At 35.1% G+C, this 13007-nt stretch overlaps 1 protein-coding gene across 7 annotated transcripts in view; it reads left to right on the forward strand.

The window, feature by feature from the left end:
* Window positions 1-1233: 1233 nt before the first annotated feature.
* bol (boule homolog, RNA binding protein) overlaps window positions 1234-13007 on the forward strand; it is a 335751-nt gene continuing 323977 nt past the window's right edge. For 2 of the 7 annotated variants that reach the window (XM_073984027.1, XM_073984010.1), the window contains exon 1: window positions 1267-1888. The gene's annotated coding sequence lies outside the window, so the exon portion shown is untranslated. Of the gene's footprint in view, window positions 1889-13007 lie in introns of all 7 variants that reach the window. The other 5 variants (XM_073984022.1, XM_073984028.1, XM_073984012.1 and 2 more) reach the window with 5 other exon arrangements.

A 13007-nucleotide genomic window follows, 5' to 3' on the forward strand; every position in this document is an offset into this window, starting at 1 on the left:
GTTTTTGTTTGTAACGTTACTGCCAGTTGTATTTGTAAACAAAACAAGGAAATGTCTATAAATTATTGGAATTTAAAAAACTAATAATTTTTCACATTTGGTTGAATATTTTGGAAAACATGAATGAAGTCGTTACATTTTCAATTTTTATGTTTCCACATCATTCCACTAAATGCATAAATTCTCGCAGAAAGTAGAATTCTTAAAGAAAAGTTTGGGGTCGCTGGAAATTCATAGAAAAAGGAGAAGCTGTTTCAATGTTTTGTTTTAGAAGTCAAAGAAGCACATGTTTATTAGGGCTTTATTTTTTTAAATTTTAATAAAATACTTCACATATTAACAAACGTTGTATCGCCTCTACAAGCGGGGATTTACTGCGCGGCTTATCGTTCGTATTTGGAGGAGGTTACATATCATTGATATGAAGAAGTCTTTCTGGGAATGGTTTTTTCCGAATGATATATTTTTTTTCTCAAAAAATATATGTCCCTAATGTACATCGAAATAGAAATAAATGTATAAAATGTCATATGAAATTTGGCACTAACGTTACAACCCAGTTCAGTCAGCTGTGTATTGCTGCTACCTTTTCTTATTCTACCATGGGTAAAAGTGGTGAACTGGTCTCATATAAGTGGTATGTTTGTTAAAGTAAAGGAACGCTTTGCAGGTTAAAAATGGTAAGAAATGGTAACCTCAGGCAGGTAAAGGAACAGAGCTTAAATTGACATAAAGCTTTGGCTAACCTTTCTTATGGGTACTTTACACGGTATGTTTTTTACATATGAGTTGTCACTTCTCCCATACAAAATGTATATGCAAAGTGACAGCTCATATGTAAAAAACATATCGTGTAAAGTACCCATTATTAAAACATGCCATGAAGTAAACAGACCAAAAATTCCCAGAATCGTTATGCCCATGACACAATTACCTAGGTAGTGGCATCGTAAAATTTTGAATATGTTATGTCAAAACTTTCTTTATGTTGTTGGGGACATTACAACAAAAATATTTTTTTATAAAGGGATTTGACTTTTCATATTCGATCAGCTGGTGTGATGCCACTACCTGGTATTTCTGCCATGGTTATGCCTAATGATGAAAAATATGTGACAACTCTGTGTACAAAACATATGGTCCAAAGTGCTGCCAAATTTACGTGAACAATCTTTTTTCTATTCCGTTTTTATTATCCATTCTATGTTTGTTTTGTTTTTGTTGTCACAATTCACAATAGACTCAACTCAGCTAACCAGCTGAATTCGTGAGAAAATTGGAAGAGAAGAAAACTTTAATGCTGACAAATTTTCACTATCAGAATTTTCTTCTTGCAAGTTGGTGCGAAAAAAGCAAGCTTACGCGTGTTTCAGTAGAATTTAACCACAGTTAAATCATAAAAAGCCTAAGGTATATTTAAAAATATTTCGATTTTATTGCAACTTAAGGAAGGAGCTCTAATTAAAACAACGAATATCTAAAAAAAAGATTCTTTTCAATTTCTTGTGAATTCAATGAAAATCAAAAATCATAATAGCGGCGCCAAAATAGGTAAATGTTTAAGCGAACTAAAGGCGTGTACAATGTTTTGGAATCTGCATTAACATTATTTTATTTTGAAAACGAAAAAATATTTTTTTGATAAGAGAATTACGGTAAAATACCTTTCATGGGAAAATTAAAATCGAGTAGCATTGGTGTTTGTGATCAAAGTCAATTTTTTTCTTTTCAAAAATACTGAATATTTTTAACAGAAATTTATATAATTTGTGAAGTGCGAAAAAAGATTTTCTTCTTGTATCCGGGAAAAACAATAGCAAAAACAAAATAACAACAACAATTACATCTGTGTGCGCGGTTTGTTTTTGGTGTGTAACGTAAAATAACGGTAAGTGTTGTAATGTTATCCGGTCTCATTCACTCTGAGTGCTCTCTTTTGCCATGTTTTTTACATCATTGTTTTTTTTTCTTTTGTTGTAATGAGTTTTCATTTTTGGCAATATTAAAATCTTGAACCAGAATAATTGAATAAATAATACAGTATCATCCTATTGAACTTTTTCCCATAACCAGTATTTGTTTCATCATGATTCCTTTTATATTCGTAAAATCCTGACATGTGATTGTTTTTACTTAGAAAAAAAGTCGTACTTTCCAATAGTACATCTTGTCCACAAGAAAAACCGGAAAATGGAATCTATGAATTGGGTCACTGTGTCACAACGGTAGAATACTAGAGCTATTCGTTGTTGCCTTTGTTCAAGAGACAACAGAAGGAGAACCAGTAATGCCAGACAGAAAAAGGAGGATGAAAAAACAATAATAATAATAAAAACAAAATAACCATCCATGGCTGCTGGTGGTGCAACAAAATCTCCACATGTCCCCATTCAAATGTGTGCAAAATTTTTACAATTTACTGCCAGCAAATCTCATGTGTTCTCTTCAACTTTTGTTGCCTCTCTCTGTTAAAGAGTTCAATACAAAAACAACACCAAATCGAGATAAGCACGATTTTCCTGAAAATACTTGTGTTTTGTGTGTAACTTTGAGAGGGGGGCGCTTGACATGTTTTTCCTTCAGTTGTTCTTACTATTGCCAGCTGTGTTGCCATATAGCGTCAACATTTTTATACCAACATTTTAAAGCTCCTTTGGCTAAAACATGGCGGAGTTATGGGCCAAGTACATACGGTCCGTTGTGCCACGCGTTGTGCGTTGAAAACAACAACCACATGAAAAATGTGCAAGTGATGCCATGTTTGTTCTTGAAGTTTTCATGTGGTTGTTGTAACGCGACACTCAACGCACCGCAACTGAATGAATAATGTGTACAGCTGTAAACACATCCAACGTTTGAGAAAAGTTTTGTGTCATTTCGGGTAGAAGAATAAAGAAAAATTGAAACTTGGCAGCAACTTTGTCTTTTATTCATCTACCAGAAATGACACAAAACTTTACTCAAACGTTGGATGTTTTTAAGCATAAGTAATGCAAAGTTTGTTCATGAAGTTTTCATGTGGTAGAACTTTACGACTGCTTTTTATTCATCGCTAACTTACCGAAAAACATAGGCAATTACCGAAGTTTTCAGCATTTAAGTTTTACCGACAATAGTCAGTAACTCAAAAATTGAGTTACAGAATAGCACTTCAGATGAAAATGTATAAAGGCCCCGGCACATACGGTACGTTGCGTGTCGCGTTACAACAACCACATGAAAACTTCAAGAACAAACTTGGCATCACTTACACTTTTTTCATGTGGTTGTTGTTTTTAACCCGTGACGCGACGCACAACGGATATGTGCAGAGCCCATTAGGGCCCAAACACAATCGGTGCGTTGTGAGTCTCGCCACGCGTTAGAAACAGCAACCACATGAAAACTTAAAAAAACGCGACGCTCAACTGACCGTATGTGGCACAGCCTTAAGTGTCCAAATACATACGTTGAGTATCGCGTTACAACAACCACATGAAAACTTCAAGAACAAGCTTGCATCACTTAAAGCCCCGGCACTTACGGTCCGTTGAGCGTCGCGTTGCAAAAACCACATGAAAACTTCAACAACAAACTTGGCATCACTTACACTTTTTTCATGTGGTTGTGTTTTTAACGCGTGACGCGACCACACCGGACGGACCGTATGTATTTGGCCCTTTGAGCCCTAAACACATCCAACGCTTGAGAAAAGTTATATTGCCATTTCTGGTAGATGAGTAAAAGACAAAGTGCTGCCAAGTTTCAAGTTTTTTTATTCTTCCACCAGAAATGGTTCAAAACTTTACTAAAACGTTGGATGTGTTTTGAGCTTTAAAGGTAGAAACACAATGAAATACGCCGCTTTTTTCACGCTCAGTTTCATGTTGGGAGCAGGTTTTTAACAGAATATTTCACATTTCTGGTTCAATTGATGTCCAAGGATTATATAAGACCATATTAAAACACAAATAAACCTGTGTACTTGGAATTTCATAAATATCATTACTTTTTTTAAACCCGAGATTTATGGGGTGTACGTATACTTATGTAAGACTGTGTATATTAGAATACGGTTCTGTTGTATGGGACCCTCAATACGCAATTGATTCCGATAAAATTGAATCAGTGCAGAATCAATTTTTGCGCTGAGAGGTTTACATTGGAACGGCGATTTTGTATTCCAATTTTAACGATTTTTGTCGGTAAATTTTGTCGTTAATTACCGAAAATGATTGTTAAGTTAACAACCAAAAAAAGTAGTCGTTAAGTCTTAACGACAGTACATTATTAAAATATTTCGCTGATTTCTTTTAACAACGGCGTTTTTATATGAACATATGTTATGTTAATAAGGAGGGTACACAAGGTAAATTCCGCCTTATTGAGAAAAAATCTTCTTTACATAAGTGTTAACTGTGTAAAATAACTATGGTGCTTTCGACAGCGCCGATTTTCTTAAAACTGCATAAAGATCATCAAAGAGAGCTTGTGGATCTTCGATTTACTCATAACTTTCCTTTAGAACACCTTTATGTAGCATCAATTAAATCGGCGCTGACGAAGGCGCAACATTGGTGAAGTTGCCCCATGCTACTACCCTACGTATGAAGACTGCACTAACCTTTGTTTTACTAATTAAAGAGGAAAAACGTTAGCTAATGCTTCAAAAGAACTCAAGTGTGGTACTGCTATGTAAGACCTATACCAATGTCCTTAACACTATCTTTCTAGGAGGCACGTGACGTGTATAAAATAGTACGTAACACTTGAATAGTATTACCATAACCTACTTTGTTCTGTGATAATCTCATAGATTTAAACTCAGCATCACTAACAATAAGAATGCTAAAAATGGCGTATATGCTTGGATTTTCGAACTTTTCATACTCTCCGCTATAAGAAATTTCTTTTAATGTGGGCGTGAATTGAATATGTGAATATATAAACTCAAATGACGGTAACGTGGATCCACGATCACTGAAGGGGCTTAAGTCATGTCAAATATCACAGCTGAATTTTGATACAGAGCGCCTCAAAATATGATACCAACTTTTAAATAAAAAATACGACTGCTCTTTTAAAAAGATTAATGGTGGTTTTATCACTTTTATTACTTTTAAATCACACACACAATAAAAACATCTTAAGAAATGCTTCATTACTGGCATCCGTAGCCATCCAAAGGCACACATTTGAGCCACATTCCTTCAAAAGTCTGAATTGTTTCCTTCTTAAACGCTTCATGTTTTGTATTCGCGACGAAATAATGTTTTCAGCTTCAAAATATATTTTAATTAATATTAAAATATAATATTTGACATTTCCTTCCAATCGATATTCGTCGGTATGAGTTAACGATTTCTACAATCGGTAACATAAAGTTACAGAATAGGACATTCGTTAACTCAACCGAATATTTTCGTTAACTACCGATGTCGGTTCGTTATTAAAAAAGTTACAGAATCGCACTACAGAGCAAGTAGAAACTATCAACTCTTATATGTATATAGACTTCCACTTCACGAATTATTCTATGGGAGATCCTATTAACAAAATGTTAAATATATACTGTGATGTAGACTTTGCCGTGAGCCTAGACCTTATAAAAACTAAAACCTTAAAAAACTAAAAAACTAAAATTTTTAAAAAAACTAACATTTTTAATTTATTATGAATATCGTATAAGCATGATGTAGTAATTAACTAATTAGCTGATGAAGAAGATTCTGTAGCTGGTTTTCAATTTCCTTCTCATACCTCATCATGATGCGGATGATGGTGAGTACGCGATCCGTACGTGAAAGGGAGGTCGCCCCCTCGGTCGGCAGGGGTGGGGAAGTGAGGCGTGGGAACGTTCGCAAAAAGAAAAAAAGAATACAACAAACTAGAAGAGCCACGCGCAATTCGTGGAAACTTGTTGACGGCGCAAAGCCCTAAACAGATCCAACTTTTGAGTAAAGTTTTGTGTCATTTTTGGTAGATGAATAAAAGACAAGGTGCTGCCAAGTTTAATTTTTTCTTTATTCTTCTACCAGAAATGACACAAAACTTTACTCAAACGTTGGATGTGTTTCAGTTTAATAAATGATGTAATGCCATTTAAGAAGTTTCTAGTTCTGGAACAAAGCTTCTATCTAAAACACAATGTTGTATAAAATATGTAAACAGTTGAAGAAACCCTGATGAAAATGCACTTCCCGTCGAGCAATACGGCATACATTGTGACATCGGCAGAGAGTGAAAACACTAAACCAGATGTTTCCGGCCCCTCTTCACAGGAAAGTGGACATTTCGGTCCGTTAAGGTATTGTGTTTCTACATTTAAAGCTGAAAACACATCCAACTTTTGAGTAAAGTTTTGTGGCATTTCTCGTAGAAGAATAAAGAAAACTTGAAACTTGGCTGCACTTTGTCTTTTACTAATCTATCAGAAATGGCAATAAAACTTTACTCAAGCGTTGGATGTGTTTAGGGCTCAAAGGGCCAAATACATACGGTCCGCCCGTTGTGGTCGCGTCACGCGTTAAAAACACAACCACATGAGAAAAGTGTAAGTGATGCCAAGTTTGTTCTTGAAGTTTTCATGTGGTTTTTGCAACGCGACGCTCAACGGACCGTATGTGCCGGGGCCTTAAGTGATGCAAGTTTGTTCTTGAAGTTTTCATGTGGTTGTTGTAACGCGATACTCAACGGACCGTATGTATTTGGACACTTAAGGCTGCGCCACATACGGTCAGTTGAGCGTCGCGTTTTTTAAGTTTTCATGTGGTTGCTGTTTCTAACGCGTGACGAGACTCACAACGCACAGATTGTGTTTGGCCCCTAATGGGCTCTGCACAATCCGTTGTGCGTCGAGTCACGGGTTAAAAACAACAACCATATGAACAAAGTGTAAGTGATGCCAAGTTTGTACTTGAAGTTTTCATGTGGTTGTTGTAACGCGACACGCAACGTACCGTATGTGCCGGGGCCTTTACACATTTTTCATCTGCAGTGTGATTCTGTAAAATTTAAATGCTTATAATTTCGGTAATTGCCGATGTTTTTCGGTAAGTAAGCGATGAATAAAAAGCATTCGTAAAGTTCTACCGATAGCAAGAGTGTTTTCAACATTTATTTGAACATTTCATTCATAATTTTGCGTTTAAATTTTACCGATTTTTGTCGGTAACTCAAAAATGAGTTACAGAATCGCACTACTGGTTGTTGTTTTTAACGTATGATGCGACTTATATGCCGTTCTTACGTTACCAAGACGTTTCCAAGATGCTCTTGAATAAGTTGTAGCAACAAATTTTGCAAAACATTCAGCAATATCAGTGTTTTTAATAAATTCTTGATTATTGAATTTTAGTAAAGAGGGCTTAGAAGAGGTTTTCTTTTTAAATTAACAAAATCATAGAAGGACTTAGGATTGGATTTAAAATTATCTTTAATCTTATTATAGACAATCGAAGAACCTGATTTTCTTTATTTCCGAAAAAGTTTGTTTTAAGAATTGTTTATGGTTGATAACTCAGGAGTAATCCAAGGATATTTATTAGAATAGTTGGAACACATTCCAGTATAAATTTATTTAGTATATCATAGAATTTATTTATTTTAAGATCAAGATCAATATTACTGTTACAAAGACATACAAATGTCCAGTAAACAGAAAAAATAAGAGAGAATTAAGCTTCCTAAAATCTATTTTCTTTATAATTAAGAACACTTTTTAACATGTCGGACTGATTTTCAGCAAGGAAATGATTATGGGTCATGGTTATGCATAATGAAGGATGATTAATATCTTCGGGAATAGATATGGGTGGAATTCTAATTATTTCAAAATATTGAGTAACATTTACAAGTGCAAAATGAAGGATTCTATCGTAACTATTCAGGATATCATTTATTTGATGAAGATTGAGATCACTAAGTCGACTAGCTACTTCAAATGTATCTTGATTAATATTCGCCTCAGATGTTTGCGGAGTTAGAGCTTTGAAATCTGGTAATAAAAGCCACTTAACAGAGGGCATATTAAAATCACCTAGAACCAAAATTCGATCAGTTTCGTTCATCTTGCCAACGACTGAACTTATTAGAGTTGTACAATCTAGTTCATTTGAAAGATCTATCAATAGTTCATATCTTTTAACTGAACTAGTTCAGTAATCTAGTTCATAGTTCACTATCCTGTTCATTCATTCGGATCATAATCGTGCAATCAAACGCATACATACACCAAATGAAAACAAACAATAGCAAAAATCTTATGTTGTTTGTGTGTAGAAACTGTCAATGCGAAAAAGCTTTGTGCGTGTGTGTTTCTTTTTTTTCTATCCAGAACAAGGCACATTCAAAATGGGAATATGTGGAATTTGTTGTGTTTTTGAAGAAATCTTCACTTTCGAACAGCTATTCATTGTACCTTGATCCAAAACGAAAACAAACTCATCACATTACGAAGGCATATGTGAACGACATGTTGAACTAGATTGTGAATCGTTCGTTCGTTGATCGTACGGTCGCCGACTGATTATAGTTCAGTGAACTATTGAACTATAATGAACTATATCGACTGATCTAGTTCATACGCTCTATTCAATGAATTGTTCAATTGAACTAGTTCGTTCATGAAAAATTCAATATCAGGACTATTATTTAATTCAATTAAATTAGTGAAATAAAAGGAGTCAACTGCAATAAGGACTCCGCCACCCTTTTTAGATACACGATATTTTGTCAATATTTGAGATTTAGGACATAAAACTCCAGTATTTAGTATCGATGCACAGTGGATCCACTTGTATGGAGAAAGTGGCCAAAAATATTTAGAGTGTAAATCAAGCCAATGTGCCGGTTACAGCTTTGTGCTGCTGCGAAGAGTGTTTTAAGAAACCACGAACGTAACATTTCCCCCCCTTTCCCCTCTGGAGGGGGTATACGTAAGAATTGTTTTATGCTGTTAATACAAAATGACATGAACAAAGCTCCCGATTATCTTATGATGCAATAATAGGCTTGGGGAAACAAAACAATCTCCAAAACAACATAAAATACAACCAATTTAGCGGATTAAAAAATCGACATTTTTGTCTGAAAATTGGTAAAATTTTTAATATAGATCTTATAGCGTTCTTCCTGGAAGACACGTACCGCCAACGTAAGTCAAATTTGGAAGAAGATTTCTTCATCTTGCCACTGATACCAATTATGTTAATGTACGTGGTTAGATAACATAGTTATACACTAATATATCCATAGAAACCTTATTCTAGGCCAGCTTTAGTCAGCGACCCACCATTTATAGTCTGGCACTATATGGCAGCTGATTTTAATACTGAATAATCTTAAACCCATGACCTACTTTGGAAAATTATTCCCGAGCTGGGCACTGGTGGACATCATAACTAAAACTGTATGTCAAATTAAAGTACATGATCGAATTGGCATTACAAAATACACTAAGAAAATATGCAGTTCCGACTTTTGAAGCTATTCTTAAGAAGATCGCGTTTGAATGAAACAAAACCTAATATATTTTTAAAAAGGTCAATGTCATAGCTGTCAGAATTGCCGGATGTTGTACCAAAATTCTGACATTAATTTTTTTAATTTTGGCCAATGTGGGGATCCACTGTGCGATGTGCTAACTTATCGTTTCTTTTCAGAAATTCTTTTACAAAAGCATTTTCAGGCCAAAATTCTCTCGATATAATATGATTAAATATTAGCCGATTAGTAACAATCTTGAATGAGGATTTACTTTTCGAAAATGCCGAACGAAGTTTGTAACATTTAAGGAAGTAATCGCCTTGAATTCATGCTCATATATAGTTATTAATTTCGTCAGCCGTTGTTTTGGGGGCAAACCTAGCCGCAAACACCATTATCATGGCTGGAGCCATAGGTGACCCAGCAAAATTTTCGATGCCAAAGATGCCATTCAATCATGGGTGAAAGTGATCTAGCATGTCATCTTTTTAGCATCTTCATCGATGAATTTTATATGAGCGTGGACTCCAAAAGATGCTATTCATATTTGGATCCAAAGCATGTCATTTTCACCAATGCTTTGGCATGCAATTTTCACCAACCCTTGGCAATGACATTATCAGATCTTTCACGACTTCCTTTGCATGGGTTCAAATGACAATGAAAAGATCGGATCTTTCGCTTCCTTCGAACCAATGCATAAGATGCAATGAAATCACGTCATTGCATAAAACACCTTCCTTCTAAATTTGCTGGGTAATGGTCCCTGCACTGGCCGTTGGGCCAGAGGAGACCCCCGAAGAAGCAACAGCAGAGAAGCTGCCGATTCCCGAATGCCCTAAGCAGTTGTGAAGTCTTCTCACGACTAACACCATCAATACTCATTAATTCAGGAGTCACTACCGCTTTCCCCGACCGCTTGCTTACCTCCAAGACCCCATCAGGCAATACATTGGCACATAACTGAGCTGGACCAGGTTCAGTTGTATACGAAATATCTGAAGCTGATCGTACTTCAGTATCCTCAGAAACACTAGGTTTACGACTAGAAGCAGTTTTACCTGCACCCTTTTCCGCTGACCTTTTGCATTTCTGCCCAGTAACCGATGGTGACGATGCGAATTCATCCGAATCCGGGAATTTACTAAACAAATTGGAGATTGGAACCGGAGGAGACTATGGAAAGTTCCTCCTTTATTGAATCTAATTCGGAACGTAAATCCTTTGCAAAACTGTAGAATTCAGCAGAGAATTTTCTACAATTTAGACAGCACCAATGAATTCCGTTATTTTCTCTAATAATGTCAGTAACTATTGTCCTCATACGAGCACACTTGCATTGCCATTGATTTAGACAGAACCAAGAAGTAACACGGACTTCACTATCATCACGAATTTTACATATTTCATAAGAACAGGTCATAATTATATTGTTTATTAACGAATTAGAAATTACAGGAGATTTTGTAGCTGGATTTCTTAATCCTTTACATATAATAAAAAACAAATGGTTGCCAACTCTGTTTTGAAATGACAAGCAAGTCAGGTAAAATGTTATCACAATATACTAATGTAACACACTAATGGGTACTTTACACGATATGTTTTTTACATAAGAGTTGTCACTTCTCTCAAACAAAATGTATATGCAAAGTGACAACTCATATGTAAAAAACTTTACACGATATGTTTTTTACATAAGAGTTGTCACTTCTCTCAAACAAAATGTATATGCAAAGTGACAACTCATATGTAAAAAACATATCGTGTAAAGTACCCATAAGGCCCGTTATTACATCCTTTCTGTAGTTAAATGTTGGCCGGTATCGAAGAGATAACCCGTTTTTTATTCTTACAAGATTGCTTTAAGAATAAGTGTCAGATAAATTAAAAGGAGCTTTGTGTTCCTTTTAAAATTTAAACTGCGCCCGAGAGTATGCTGCACCAAAAGCAAGAATAAATTTGTCAGCAAATTCAAATCAACCAATCAGACTTGAGTAATCAGACTTATGTATACAGACTTTTTTGCTTGATATTGCCATATTTTTACAAAATTAAACATTTATATTAAATGGAAGATACGAGTATAATAACAAATCCCTGGTAATGCGAACTTTATTCTTTACATTTCTTAATGTAAGGTATAACTAAAATGGACTTTAATGACAAGATGTAAGAACGGGCCTAACTAATGTAAAACACTAAACGAAATATCAAATTAGCCAAACTCAACAAAAAACATGAGAATTATAGCACAAATATGTATGTATATTCAATTACACTTCACAATAGTTATCCAAAAAGTTATTTAATAATTTGGAAACAATTTTGTTATGGTACACGCACTAAATTAATTACAAATTTATAACTTTTTTTAAATGTACAGAGCACACAAAAATTGACACTATCGCAAACGATTGTTTGGTAGTTGTCCTAGAATACTGCAGTTTTTTATATCGTGGCCTAGTGTAAAGCTCTCGGACCTACTTTTCCTTGTCATGAGTCCTTCTAGCATTCAGTGCTTTTTGTAGCCAAATTTCCTCTCTTCGAACTATCTCTGTTATAATGTTAACACTCCTGTCTATATTGTTACGAATGTAACTGATAGGTTTAAGTTAGTTTAGTTTAATTTCCGTTAATTTAAAAATTTGAATTGTAACGTAAAGTTTTTATTACGCAGTTACTTTATTTAAGCAACAACAACTACCATGTAGAACTCTCTTCATTATTCTGGATGTTACTTTACCTGTTATTAATGTGCGTTTGTTTTGTTTTGCAACAATCATGTATTTATTGTTTAGTTTGTTACTTCTTTATTTCTTGAATTTGTTTGTTGTTGTAATTACGTCACTCGTATTTCACCCATGTATGTATTTGAATGTGGTTGTTCGCTTATTGCGAATGTGCGTCTGTGTGTTCGTTGCACAGATTCGAGATGTTGCCATATGTGTTCTAGAGGACTCTAGAACAGGGAGATTTTGGGTATAAATATGAGATGCCGGCCAAACAGTGGGCAGTTGTGAATTTTATACCGAAGTGTAAACATCGACTAGTAAAGAAGTAAAGTAAAGCTGTGTACTTAGCTATAACAGTCAGCTCCGAATAAGTGTAATAAAGTAAATAAAGCATTGTAGAAACGTAATCTAAAACGAACCCTGTTTTATTTGGTACAAATCGTATCGGGGAATAAAACAACGTCTACACGGAGATTAGTTAAATCTAATTCCGTAACAATTGGTGTCAGAAGTGGGATTACGATAATCCTACAATGAAGATGAAGTTCAAGGATCTACGAAAGGAAGATTTGAAGAAGGAGCTAAGTAAGTTGGAGTTGTGTTCTACTGGCAACAAGGCCGAACTACAAAAACGCTTGTTGGAAGAGTTCGAGCGCCGTGGAATGAACATCGACGAATATGAGTTTGATATTAGAGATGAAACTTCAGACGCGGTTCCGAGTTATACGGAGGTTGCAAAAGTTATTGCAGTAACGTTGGCGAAGGAATTTAGTAAGAGAATGGAAGAGGAATCTATTGCAATAAATG

This window comes from Musca autumnalis, unplaced genomic scaffold (assembly GCF_047663935.1).
Source record: "Musca autumnalis isolate F117 unplaced genomic scaffold, ASM4766393v1 scaffold_4, whole genome shotgun sequence".
In the NCBI taxonomy this organism is placed as follows: domain Eukaryota; kingdom Metazoa; phylum Arthropoda; class Insecta; order Diptera; family Muscidae; genus Musca; species Musca autumnalis.